Genomic DNA, 12,076 nt, shown 5'->3' on the forward strand with positions numbered 1-12,076 from the left:
TGAACTGACCTGGCCTGAGATACTTCTCTTACAGCTTCACCTCCAGACACTTCAGCATTCTTGTGGCCCTCCTTTGGGTCTTAATAATAGGGTTTATATATACTGGAATATATATATATATATATATATATATATATCCCTATATACCCATATATATCCATATATACCCATATATATCCGTATACACCCATATATATCCCTATACACCCATATATATATATACACCCAGGACTCAAGGTGAAGCCACATGAATGCAGAGCAGAGCAGGACAGTCACCTCTCTTGTCCAGCTGGTGATACTGTGGCCATGCACCCCAGGTATGTCATACTCACTCTTCCCTTCTTATCTATTTTGACATTTTGGAAGTGGTATCGACAGAGGTAGATGTGATATGGTCAGTGCATGTGGCAAATATAGGCTTTTTCTTATGAACTCAGTAACCTGGAGCTGATCTCCAGGTTGAAGCAAGGTTGCTTGCCTACACCTCTCTTTTGCAAAGGTTAAGATTATGCTTTGGGATCCTCTCTAATCTACAAGAATTTAGAGCTTTTTGTTTGTATTTCACATATCTTTTCTTCAGTAAACAATTGAAAAGAAAGTTACCTGCCAGATTAACACAAGAAAACGAATACATTTTTCATATCATATTCATGCAGTTCCATTGACAGAAGTTTTATTGCATTTGTGGACCCTTTGGTCCAAAATAAATACACAAATTATAAACCAAGAATAATTCAGCATGATGTTGTTATAGCTGTCCACAGCAGAGGGTGCTAAGATTAAAGAGTTAACATTTGGTGCAATGGGAGAAAATTTTCAGCAAGCAGAGATAGATGTTTGTTGATTACTGAAGCAATAAAGATATTGGTTGACTCTTCATGAATGATACCTTTGCTGTTTCGGGTTTCTTCTCTGAAATGCAGGTTTTTCATAAGAAAGAAGGTACAACATCCAGAGCAGAAAAATGATATGTGGTTTTTTGCATCAACAATATTACTCAGAAATTGAATTTAGCTTACACACTAACAAAAACAAATCAGATCAAAAAAACAAAGAAGACTGTTCTCCTTTATTTTGCCTCTTTTTTCCCCAGAAGTCTTTAATTGTTCTCAGGAAGACACATTTATCTCACACCAAAAGCAGCCTTAAGTAAGTAAAAGCGCAAAATTCAGAAATACTTCTGGCACTGAAACTGGCTGTTACTGCAATGAAAATGAGCTATCTGACTGATAGCTTAGCTTCTATTGTGTTCCAGTGAAAACACATCCTTGAATTTAGAGCTGTGTAATGACATTATTACATTAAACTTGTTATTTGAAAATAGACAAACAGCTCCAAAAATATCCTGCTACCAGACACATGTTTGGCTTCATCTCTTCAGAGATGACTGAACATGTCATTAAGTCCCCCCTCCTTATAGCTACCAGCCCATTGGTTTTCACAGACTGTTAAGCTTGCTCATGGGGCAGAGTGAAGCAGAAAGAAGGGAAGAAACAAAAGCTCTGAAGTATATGCCCAAGGGCTTGGAAAGATCACAAGTTTGAGATGGGATTACCAAGTCTTTGGCTAGTGAGTCACACTGAACTCAGAACAGGAACAAGTGAAAATTTTTACCTTTTGTTGCAGTGTCCTCTGTCAGTAGTTGTCCATCTTCACCACACAAGGGAAGCCTCCTGGATTCACTGCTCCTTCACTCACACTCAGACCAGGCTTCTCTCCCACTGAGCCCAGGAGCAGCTATGGGGGTTCTCACTTGGAGACACCTTGGAAGCTGTCATCCTCAGCATCAGCTCTCTGACCTACAACACCAAAATTCATGACAAAAAAAACCCCAAACCAAAGAAATCCCTGTAAAACAACAGAAAAAAACCCAAAACCCATTAAAAAATCCCAACTTTACAAAAATAAGCAATCAAGAGTGGTTTTGACATCAGAGGAACTATTGGCTTATACCAGAATGGGAAGTCACACTTGGGGAGAGAACAGATGATTGAACAGTTCTGCTTAAAAGCACAGTATACTCATGCTGCAGAAAGGCATGAGGGAGAACAGAAGGCTAAAAGACAGCCTTGCAGAGAAAACCCACATACATTGTGGCTGGAAACTTGCTGGAAATCCAGGCTTTGAGCATCAAAGCAACTAAGGCAGATCTCCACAGGAACCTACTTGTTTCAGCTAAAGTTAGAAGGCTGAATGGGCACTGGGGTGATCAGCATTTTGGGGGATCTGGACTTCATCATTCACTAAGACCTTTGTGTATAGAGCCCCAGTTTCTCATCTTGTGACAGGATGATAGGAAACTGGTTACTGATGATAAGCCAAAAAGAAAAAAAAAAAGTAATACTCAGTACAGCATATACAGAAGTCCTTATAGAAGAATCCCTGTTACAATGGGAATCATAATACTGAAATTCATTTAGCCGCCATTCAATTACATACTTTATTTTTTTCTTTCCTCTCCAAGTCACCACTCTTACTAGGCATGACTGCTCACTGAAGAGTGAAGACAAGTAGTAAATAAAAAGCAATGAAAGCTGTTTTACATCTCTTTTCATCCCCTCTACGCAGCTCCCTCAACCTTAAAATTTAGGGGAATAAAGACCAGGTTTTCTATGCAGACAATGGAAAGTATATGCATTGAATGTCAATTCTATAGGAAAGAAAAGAACAGGCTGAAAAAAAAGAAACCCATAAAAGGAAATGCACCACATTCTTCCACCCTCTACCCCAACAAATCCAATTAAACTTGCCAAGACACACACACATGCCGTCAATCATTCCAGATCCTATCCACCCTATCAATATTTCAGCAGCATTTCACTCTCTTACTTTCCAGGACTATGCACACTCCACACAGCATGCACTCATTGTTCCCCATGCTCCTTTCTTGCCCCTCTTAATCAGTCACAACAAGTCACATTCATTCCTTTCCTGCACCTTATGCTACACCAAACTGGCTGGTTAGCTGGCACAGAGGAGCTTCTTTGTGCTCCATTGATGCTTTGGGGCTTGGCTGGCTGGGGGAGGGGGAGGTTTGTTGTTTGTGGTTTGTCTGTTTGGTTTTTTTAAAGGGCAAAAGGCAGGATGCAAAATATGGCTATTTATAGACAAAAGGACACCGACACAGAGGAACTGTGTTCATGATTATAAAACAATTTTACTTATTGTGAAGTACTTCTAGCCTGTTGTAGTGACCTCATTTTAATGAGCACAAGAACAGTAGACTCAAAATTTCTGGTATTAACAAAGCCAAAAGTTCTGCAGAGTCCTTACATATCTGACATGGGCATTCTCAAAGCCTGCCTAGACACACCACCATTATTGAATTAACTTCCATAATTTGGATTTATTTCTTATGCAAGCTGTTCTGGCTCAGAACAGAACTCAATCTCCTTAACAGGAAGGGGAGATGCATGATGGCTCTTTCATTCCAGCTCATGCACTCTCAGAGCTGTCCTTGAGCATGGATGTACACAGTAACTCATTTTCAAAGATAAGGATTATTTTGGGTGCACTAGAAAGATCACACTCATTTCTTGTACCAGTATAATAACAGGTTAATCGACTTCCTCTTTGAATTCTCACTTGATATCACCATGAGAAACATGGAAACTTCACGTGATAGAGGATTTCACCAACCTCTGGGCTGTCTTTACTGACATTACAGGCAGTGAGCTAAAGTGGCTCCTGAACAATGGCTGGACTTTCAGGCAGGCAGTAGCTATTACAGCAGAGCAATCTGCCTATAAATTTTTTTCCCTTCTCCAGTATTTCTATGTCTTGAGCTGATCTGGTACCGAGTTGATTCCAAGCTTGAAGTTGTGTTCCTGTTGTGAGTTCCTATTCCATCCCTAGGACATTTGTCTTCGTTTTCTGAAAGCCTAAAAAGCTGATATTGTAGCCTCGTGTCCATACAAGCAGGCTGGAGTGCACAAATGAAATGGCACAAAAATACACTGGTGACCACTGTAGGTGCTGGCACAGCCACCAGACAGTAAAGACCAGTCATGCAACTGGATATATTTGGCTTGGAATATATACGATATATAGGATTTAATGATCAGTCTGTACTCTTCCTCGAATCCAAACAGAAACAGGCAAAACTTAAAACTTTTCTTTCTTCTGCAAAGAGGATTTTTACTTTTCTGGGATCACAACCTTCCATCTGCTGAGCTCCAAATTCCAGGTCTAAAAATGCTCTTCAAAGTCCCACCTTCAGTTTTCATATACACTCCTAAAAATTGTCTCTCTCTATGACCAAACTAACCTCCAATTAAATTGTAATATGTTGCTGCTCAAAATGTGAATTCTATTATAAAGCTTCTCTTATTATCAATAAAAAAAATTTCAGAGATAAAAGACTCATGGCTCCACTGCAACTTTTACACAGAATGAATTTAAACATCAACTGCAGCTTCAGTTTCATTTAAACATTAACAAATGCTCACTCAGTTCTCAATAGTAAGAGAGAGTTCATCTGGATAGCATAACTTCATCTCCCATCCTGGAGACAACTGACAAGTACATTCCCTTGGATGATCTTGTTCTGCTTCCTCATGCTGAGGCAGAGCATGCAGTCCTCTGGGGCCCACGGAAAAAGCCACTTGATCATGCCTTGGAAGCACAGACAAGGCCAACTGCATGTGGAGCACCACAGCTTCCTCCAGCAGACACCCTGCTAATCACTTGGGAGTCAGCTGAGATTAACAGGACCTGAGTAAGTAAAGGCTTGTTATTCACATAGTTCACTGCCTTTTTCAGCAGTCCTGATGGAGATCCACGTTTTGGAGAGCCCCAATCCGTCATCTAAAAGGGAGTTTCAGAGCTCCTTTGAAGCAATACTTCCTAAAAACATTAAGGGAACTATGTAAACTTAGATGCAAGGTAAAAAAGTAAAAACTCCACTCTGCACAGTTCCAACTTTAATATAGTCCTCAAAGTTTTGAAAACAGACTTCCCTGAGGGTGCTGTCCAGAAACTGCTTCTTCCCTGACCCTCTTATGATTTTCCACTTTTTAACTGAGAAATTTTCTTTCACAGGGCAAAAATCCAAATTTTGAGGAGACAGAAGAAGAAAATGGGAAATCAAGGAAGTTGGCGATCATTGCTCCCCTGGGCAATTATCTATCTTGTAAATAATTAGTGTTTACTCACATTTGTAATATGGTTATCTGCCAAACACAAACACTGCTTGCTCAGCTAGGAAGAAACAAAGCCAAAAGGAACTTCTGAATGAGTAACCAATCAGACCCGACCATAGGACACCTGGAGAATATTGACTGCAATGTGACCCATTTCCTGTATTTGGTGAGCAATATGTGATTTCCACATAAATTGGAAAATGACTTTATGACTGAAAAGAAGTCAAAATTGTGCAGGCATGTAGTCTGAGTGCCAACTACTTATCTCTGGTAACATGAACTCAACTGACTTGGGGATTGCCTGGAGGCCTCCAGGGCACTAGCAAACACAGCATCAAATGACTCCAGCACAGCCTTTTCGGAGAATTGTTTGACATAGAAAGACGCTGTGAGTCACCCCGGTTTTATGTGCAGTATTTGTGGGAAGCCAGTGCAAAAAAAGAGCTGAGGAGCATTCAAGAATGTAGCTGGCAAGGTGATGACATGTGATTCTAATAAGGAAATTACAGTTTTTCACAGCCCTGGTTTTGGTAAAGGGTCACTTGCTGCAACGTGTGGAATTTGTTTAGAGTGCTGCATCTTGCGCCCTGTTCTTGGGAACACAGTGGGCAAAGCTCCCAGGGCATGATTGATGAAAATAGCTATCACATGTTTATCTGTGCACTTATCTGATGGTAGAAACCATGTGTACACATGCAGCAATTCTGACCTTAATTTACAGCCAGGTCACCCATTTCCTACTGCACTAAGGATGTTATGAGGTAAAAATCACAGCTGAAGGGAGTAAAGCTCCCTCTGTTTATGTTGGAAGGGAAAATGTGTTCTGAAGTACTCAGCAAGCCAGATTTGCCTGTGAAGGATGCTGGCATTCTATTATTTGTTATAATGCCTGTTCATAGAATGTGGAGAGAGTAGGGAAACCAAAAATAGGTACCTAAAGCCAGCACCCTCAACAGGGAGCAAATAAAGCTTGCCGACAGGGAGTTCAGAGGAGCCTCTGTCTTCTGGCTTCCCATCCCTCTTTGCAATTTAGAATATATATCTTCCCAGACCCTGACCTTGGTAACTTGCATTTAAAACTTAGTCTTGAACATATGAGGCTTGGAACTCACTTTTCAGAAATGAGGAAGGGCTAAGAGCTGTGGTCTTTTCTAATATATCCTAGAAGAGCACATGCTCTGTTCTAACCCATCAGCCTGAGTTTTAGGTCCTACACATGGAACTGGTCTTCTGACAGAGCCTGTTGGTGATAGCCCAGTGAATGTGCACTTGAGCATTTAATCTGTGAGTCTGGGTGGGCTTAGATTAAAGCAAGGCCCAGAATGGGTCAGCAATCTCAACACCAAGCAGCATTTTTGGTCATTTGACAACACTAACATCAATGTCCTCAGTGCTGGGTGACAGCCAAATGGGTTTTTGAAAACCTAAACAGTTTGTCACTTAGACCACTTGATGGAATGCCCTTGTCCTCCTGTCATTTCATCTTTCCCAATGAGCCTCAGAAGCCATCATCTCTTCTGTGCCTCTATTATTTCCTTGTACACTTCCCTTTAAACCAGTCTACTACTGGAGATGCCATTTGGAAGCTTTGATCCCAATTGACATCATACTAGGTAGACACTTCATGTATTCCTCAGTCAAAAAAAAAGGAAGGATCCTCCCACAGATTTATTCTGATTGTTTTGCCTGCTCCATCACACCACTCAATTCCTGAAACCCCATCCTCACGTGTACAATTTATAGCAGTCAGAATAGCAGCAACACCTGCATGTTTTGTGGAGAAGCAGCTAGCCTCCCCTTGCTGCTAATGGACTTTGGGTGAATGAGGCAATGTATTCCTTTCCAATTATTCAATCAAATTGAAAATTATTGCTAACACAGCACCTGGATAAGCTACCATTATCAAACAAAACCCCACAGTGAATGAACTGTTCTCTCCCTTCCTTCCATTTTCTGACGCATAGTTAGCAGAGTATGTTACCTAGAATTTGTATTTGAAGAAGATAATAATTTGGGACTTAAACCTAACTCTGTATTTTCCCTGCAAGAGTGTATGGGGACATGGAACAGGATTGAAATTGTTCATTCAAAGGATGGCAGCCAGATGCAGTCTGTGTCTGACCTTTGCATTAGGTGGGTATTCAGATCAAAAGCATAGTTTCAGCACTGTCTCTGGCTGGCTCTCTTTCCACAGATCAACTGATTTTTCAAGAAGGTGTTCTGGAAAAGATTAAATTAATCTTTTTAATTAGTTTTTAAATAATTTCAAGTTAAAGTGTGTTGCTACTATCATGTTATGAAATACATCTAGAGAAAAGGCCTCCAAATGAGGGACATATCCATCAGCCAAGAGGCTGATAGGACTAGTACCAGTCTCCAGCACAACGCTTTCCATCGGATTCACAGTTTACTTTGTTTTACCTAAAAACACACAACCCTCCCAGCCACCCCACACCAATCCAAACACTGGATTATTTGGAAAGACCTAGGCTGGGATGATGCCTGCCTCTTTAATGTATCATTTATATGCAGCATGTAAAAATATGTATTTCTTAGAGACCCATTTTATGTTACACTATTATTTGAATGCACATGCAGAATTTCCTTTGAAAAAAGATGGTAAAGTAAAAGCCAGTAAAGGAATAAACACAAAAAAATGGAGATAAAAAGAGACTCACCAAGCAACTCGACACAACAGCAAAGCAGCCAACAGTCCTGAAATCATTGTTTCATGCTAATTTCATCCCAAACACTCAGGACTTTTGTACCAATCTTTTCATACAGACCTCCTGAGTAAACTGCAGCAATATTCTTCCATTATCAAGACAAACAAGTCCATATTATGGGAAAATCAATAACCTATTGAACTCCTCCCCAAAATGTCTATTGACAAGGCTGTTCTACTCTGAAGGACTGCCAAAAGTTCCTTGCAAAAGGCTATGGGACTGGCCTTGATGGAAAGGAGGAGAACAGATGTTATTTACTCCTAAGAACAAGCTCTCACAGATGAGATTTGAGGGCCAACAAACTAACAGCCCTTGAACAAGCCACATTTCAGATTAAGGTGCAGCTCACATTGGAGAAGTGGAGAAGGGGCTGAATCAAGCAGCACAGCTGAGATTCCACACACAAGCCCTGTATCCACATGGAGGGTGCGAACTGTGAGGGCTATAAATGAAGACTCCTTTCCACTAGATCCTACCCATGGGTTGTGGCTGGTTTAAAGGGAGAAAGGCATTTCAGTTGTGCTGTGCAGGCACAAACCCTTCAGGGGATGCAGAGATGTTTTTGCAGGCAAAAGAGAGAAAGAATATGTTCAACTTTTACTGGTTCAAGATGCACCTAGACAATCAACAGGGTCTTACACAGATTGATTTGGGTAAGCTTTTCTTCTTCACCTAAACAATTCACCTTCCTGGCCATAAAATATCAATTTAAAAAACATTTAAAAATCATGCTAATAAGGAAAAAACCTCGGGGTCCATCTATATTTTACATTTCAGACAACCCTGACTCCACAACCTCTAGATACCAAACCAGCTTGGTAGTACTAATTTGTTTCACCAGTTATGCAAAGCTGTTCAGGTGCTGGGATTTATCACAGAGAAAAGGGTTTAAGGCTCTCCTGAATTTAAAAAAAAATAAATCTCAGGTTCTAAAACAGTATCATGTTCCCAGGCTGTAATCATAACAGTTTTTACTGTTGGGTGAATCAGCCTCTCAGATTTATAATTTATTACAACAGCAGCATGAAAAGCCAAGCTGTGTATGAAACAGAGTTAAATTTAGATCTGAAACAAAGGGTGCCCCACAGAACAGAGGGTCAGCTGAAATACACACTGGATGCCGATGGAGAGGTAGAGCAACCTTTTGATCAAGAAACAAAAGCAAGACTCAGGGGAGATGGGCTCCAATTCCAGCACATTTCCTCTAGGACATTGAAAAAATTATCTCTCTCCTTTCTATCTTTATTTCTTCAGTGGTGTCACAGGTTGGCTTGGGACAACAGTAAGATCTGAAATGATGGACAGCATTTGAAGAGCAAGATACTGTTCTCTCAACAGTTGCAAATGAGCTCAACTCCAGATGCTTCTCACACAAACTCACACACATATTGCTTTGTTTCATAAATGACATTTTAAATGTGGTCATCATAAACTAAGAACATCAATTAAGTGTAGACATTGAAGACAATAACACTTTTTACTGAGTTAAAACATGCAGAGTCTGACCCTGTCTCTGAACACAGTGAGAAGGTCTCTGAGCTCTCATTTCAGCAGTTTGCTCACATATATGGCAATGTGAGCTGCTAGTTTAGTTAACACTTCATGCACTCTATGTAATCAGAAATGTTTTAGTTGATAGTTTCAAATTCCAAACAAAGCTACAAATTTCAGGTGTAAAATGTGACTTTTACAACTTTTCATTATTATATTTGGTTTACAATTTTCTTCTTACAATTTAAATAAGAATCCCTTTACAAAGCATGGCCTGAGGAGAATCTCTCTTAATGCTGGGTTTTTTTAATTTGTGAGAGATAAATTATAAGTTTACCATCTCAGAACCACATTTGTGTAGTTTTGTGCATGAGGGCAGTGCCAACTGTGAAAACTGGGCTTAATGAAATTTTAGGCAATTAAAATTACTTTTCAACAATTTCCTAGCAAAGGGGTAGAGGGGAAGGGAAGGGTATTCAAATTCAAAATCCCTGCCAGACCACAACATACAATTTGTTTGTCTGTTCTGAAAGACCTATTTATTAATTGGGACTGTTCCTGATTTGCAAGTGAAATCAGTGCTTGAGAAAGTCATAACCTTCACACTTAAGTACCTCAGCCTTGAGGCACTCAGAATGCTCCAAAACAGGGGACACCAAGGATGCCCATGGCACTTAGATCAAGTATATTATTAGAGATGATGGACTATGTAACATCACACTTTTCTTAGATAGGGATGAATGGTTGCAATTTTGTTTTTAAAAATGTAGTTTTACTTCTCTGACAAGAGCAAGGAAAATACAAGTAGATTTTGAAAGAACACAAACTGGTGAGGGGATCAGGTATTTTTCATTTTATTTGTTCATTTTTTTAAGAACAAACCACACGCATCCCCATCCTGGGGCAAAAGCAGATTCACACAGTGTTTGGGCAATATCCTCCTCCAGAAGTCACTGCAAACATACATAATGCTCCATTCTGGGAGCATCCTTGCAGTATCTTCAACATCATAAGGATAAAAATATCCTTACAGTAGTCTTCAACAAACCACTGAACAGTCTTTGTTAATTCCTTTAGGACTTCTACATAACTTTCAGCTTTAGATAAGAACATACTGACACATTCATGAAAGTTTCAAACCACAGGAAAAAATGCATCATGAGAAAACTTACCACAAAACTTACCACAGACATGCCTTTCCATACCACCACAGACATGCCTTTCCATACCAAGGGTCCCTTCTTTGTGACATATAGCTATGGTATATGGGTAGGTCTGGAAATTAGGGACTCAAATGTAGTGGGTACTATATGAAAGGAAAAAGTGAAAATTCCTACAGCAAAGTTGACTCTTGACTGTGACATTTCCTGTGCAATTTTAGCCAGACAACAGAGACCAGAAATTCAATCTGGACAAACTTTTGTAGAGGAAAGAACTTCAGTGTTCTCCAAACTATCAAAAGGTTACATTTCTCATCCTCAAACGGTGCTTTATAAAGATAGGAACAGAGAAAGAGAAGGGTGCTGCCAGAAGGCAGTGAAAGGGTTAGTTGTTTTGAACAGGGTGTGTGTTATGTGGTCAGATGCTACCTATTCATCCCCAGCATGAATTACCTCACCAGGCCTGTGATCTAAACACGTGTAGTTGCTAAGCAATATCCAGTCACAAGGTCTCCTGTAATCCATACCATTTGCTGTTTTACTAGAGATGTGGCCTGGTCAGTTTGCTAAAATGACACCTATGTTCCCACATTGGGTAATAAAACTCTTATTTACCAGTAGGACTCATGAGTCTTGTAAAATAAATTGTTAGAATGCTTCCTCTATAAAAAAACAAATAAATAGATAAGTTGGTCTATTCTCTCTACAACAGCTTTTGATATCTTTTCTTCTCCCTGCCATAAGTCCACCCAGCACTGATGGCATGCATCTAGTGTCTCCATTATACAGGACAATTTCTCATGCTGTAAGGAACATTATTTTTGAGGGAGGAGGGAAGGAGAAAAAGCTGATCTTCCTTCTTGCAAAGAAAGGTTTGGAAAGTTAATCAATTTACTAGGGCTGAGCAGACCACACAGAAAGGCTGTTTGCATATGGATAAAATCTTGGATTTATTCCTGGCTTTAAGCAATCAGCCCTGATTGACATAAACCTCAGCAATCAGAATTCTATGTTCTGGCACTAAATGGAGTGATCATCCTAAACAGAAATGCTTCAAGTCTGGGGAAAGAGTAGAAAAATATGATTTCCTAAGATTCTCAAGGACACCCAGATCATCTCTGCAAGCTTGCAGGCTGACAGGACACTTGAGCTCTGCTCTCCTGCTCAGGTGACATCATAGGACTATGCTAAAGGAAAACAAGCTCATCTTTCAAAGACAGGTAGTTCATTCAGTGCAAATGTTAAAAATCATGAATAGAAACCATACTGAGGCTAAGAGTTCTCCCCCCATCTTAATTATCTTTAATTGCCACTGCAATAGCAAAATTCAAGTAGGAATTCTGGATATCTGTGCCCTAAGCAGTACTCAGGAACGAAGTGGGTTTTTTAACACATGATTTGAAGGTCAAAAAACACCCCAACAACAAAGAGACACATGGCATAAAGATAACCTCTGGAAGCTGAAAACATTATGGTCTTAGGGCCTGGTTCTGTGACTCTCATTGAGTTACATGATCAGTCAGAATCTCTATTCACAGAAGAGTCACCCAGTGAGATT

General features: G+C 39.9%; 1 long non-coding RNA gene across 6 annotated transcripts in view; it reads right to left on the minus strand.

Moving 5' to 3' along the window:
• LOC107206516 overlaps positions 1-1,795 on the minus strand; it is a 112,783-nt gene extending 110,988 nt beyond the window's left edge. For all 6 annotated transcript variants that reach the window (XR_004498155.1, XR_004498157.1, XR_004498154.1 and 3 more), the window contains exon 1: positions 1,615-1,795. This is a non-coding gene — a long non-coding RNA (uncharacterized LOC107206516). The remainder of the gene's footprint in view (positions 1-1,614) is intronic.
• Positions 1,796-12,076: the final 10,281 nt, after the last annotated feature.

This window comes from Parus major, chromosome 6 (assembly GCF_001522545.3).
Source record: "Parus major isolate Abel chromosome 6, Parus_major1.1, whole genome shotgun sequence".
In the NCBI taxonomy this organism is placed as follows: Eukaryota; Metazoa; Chordata; class Aves; order Passeriformes; family Paridae; genus Parus; species Parus major.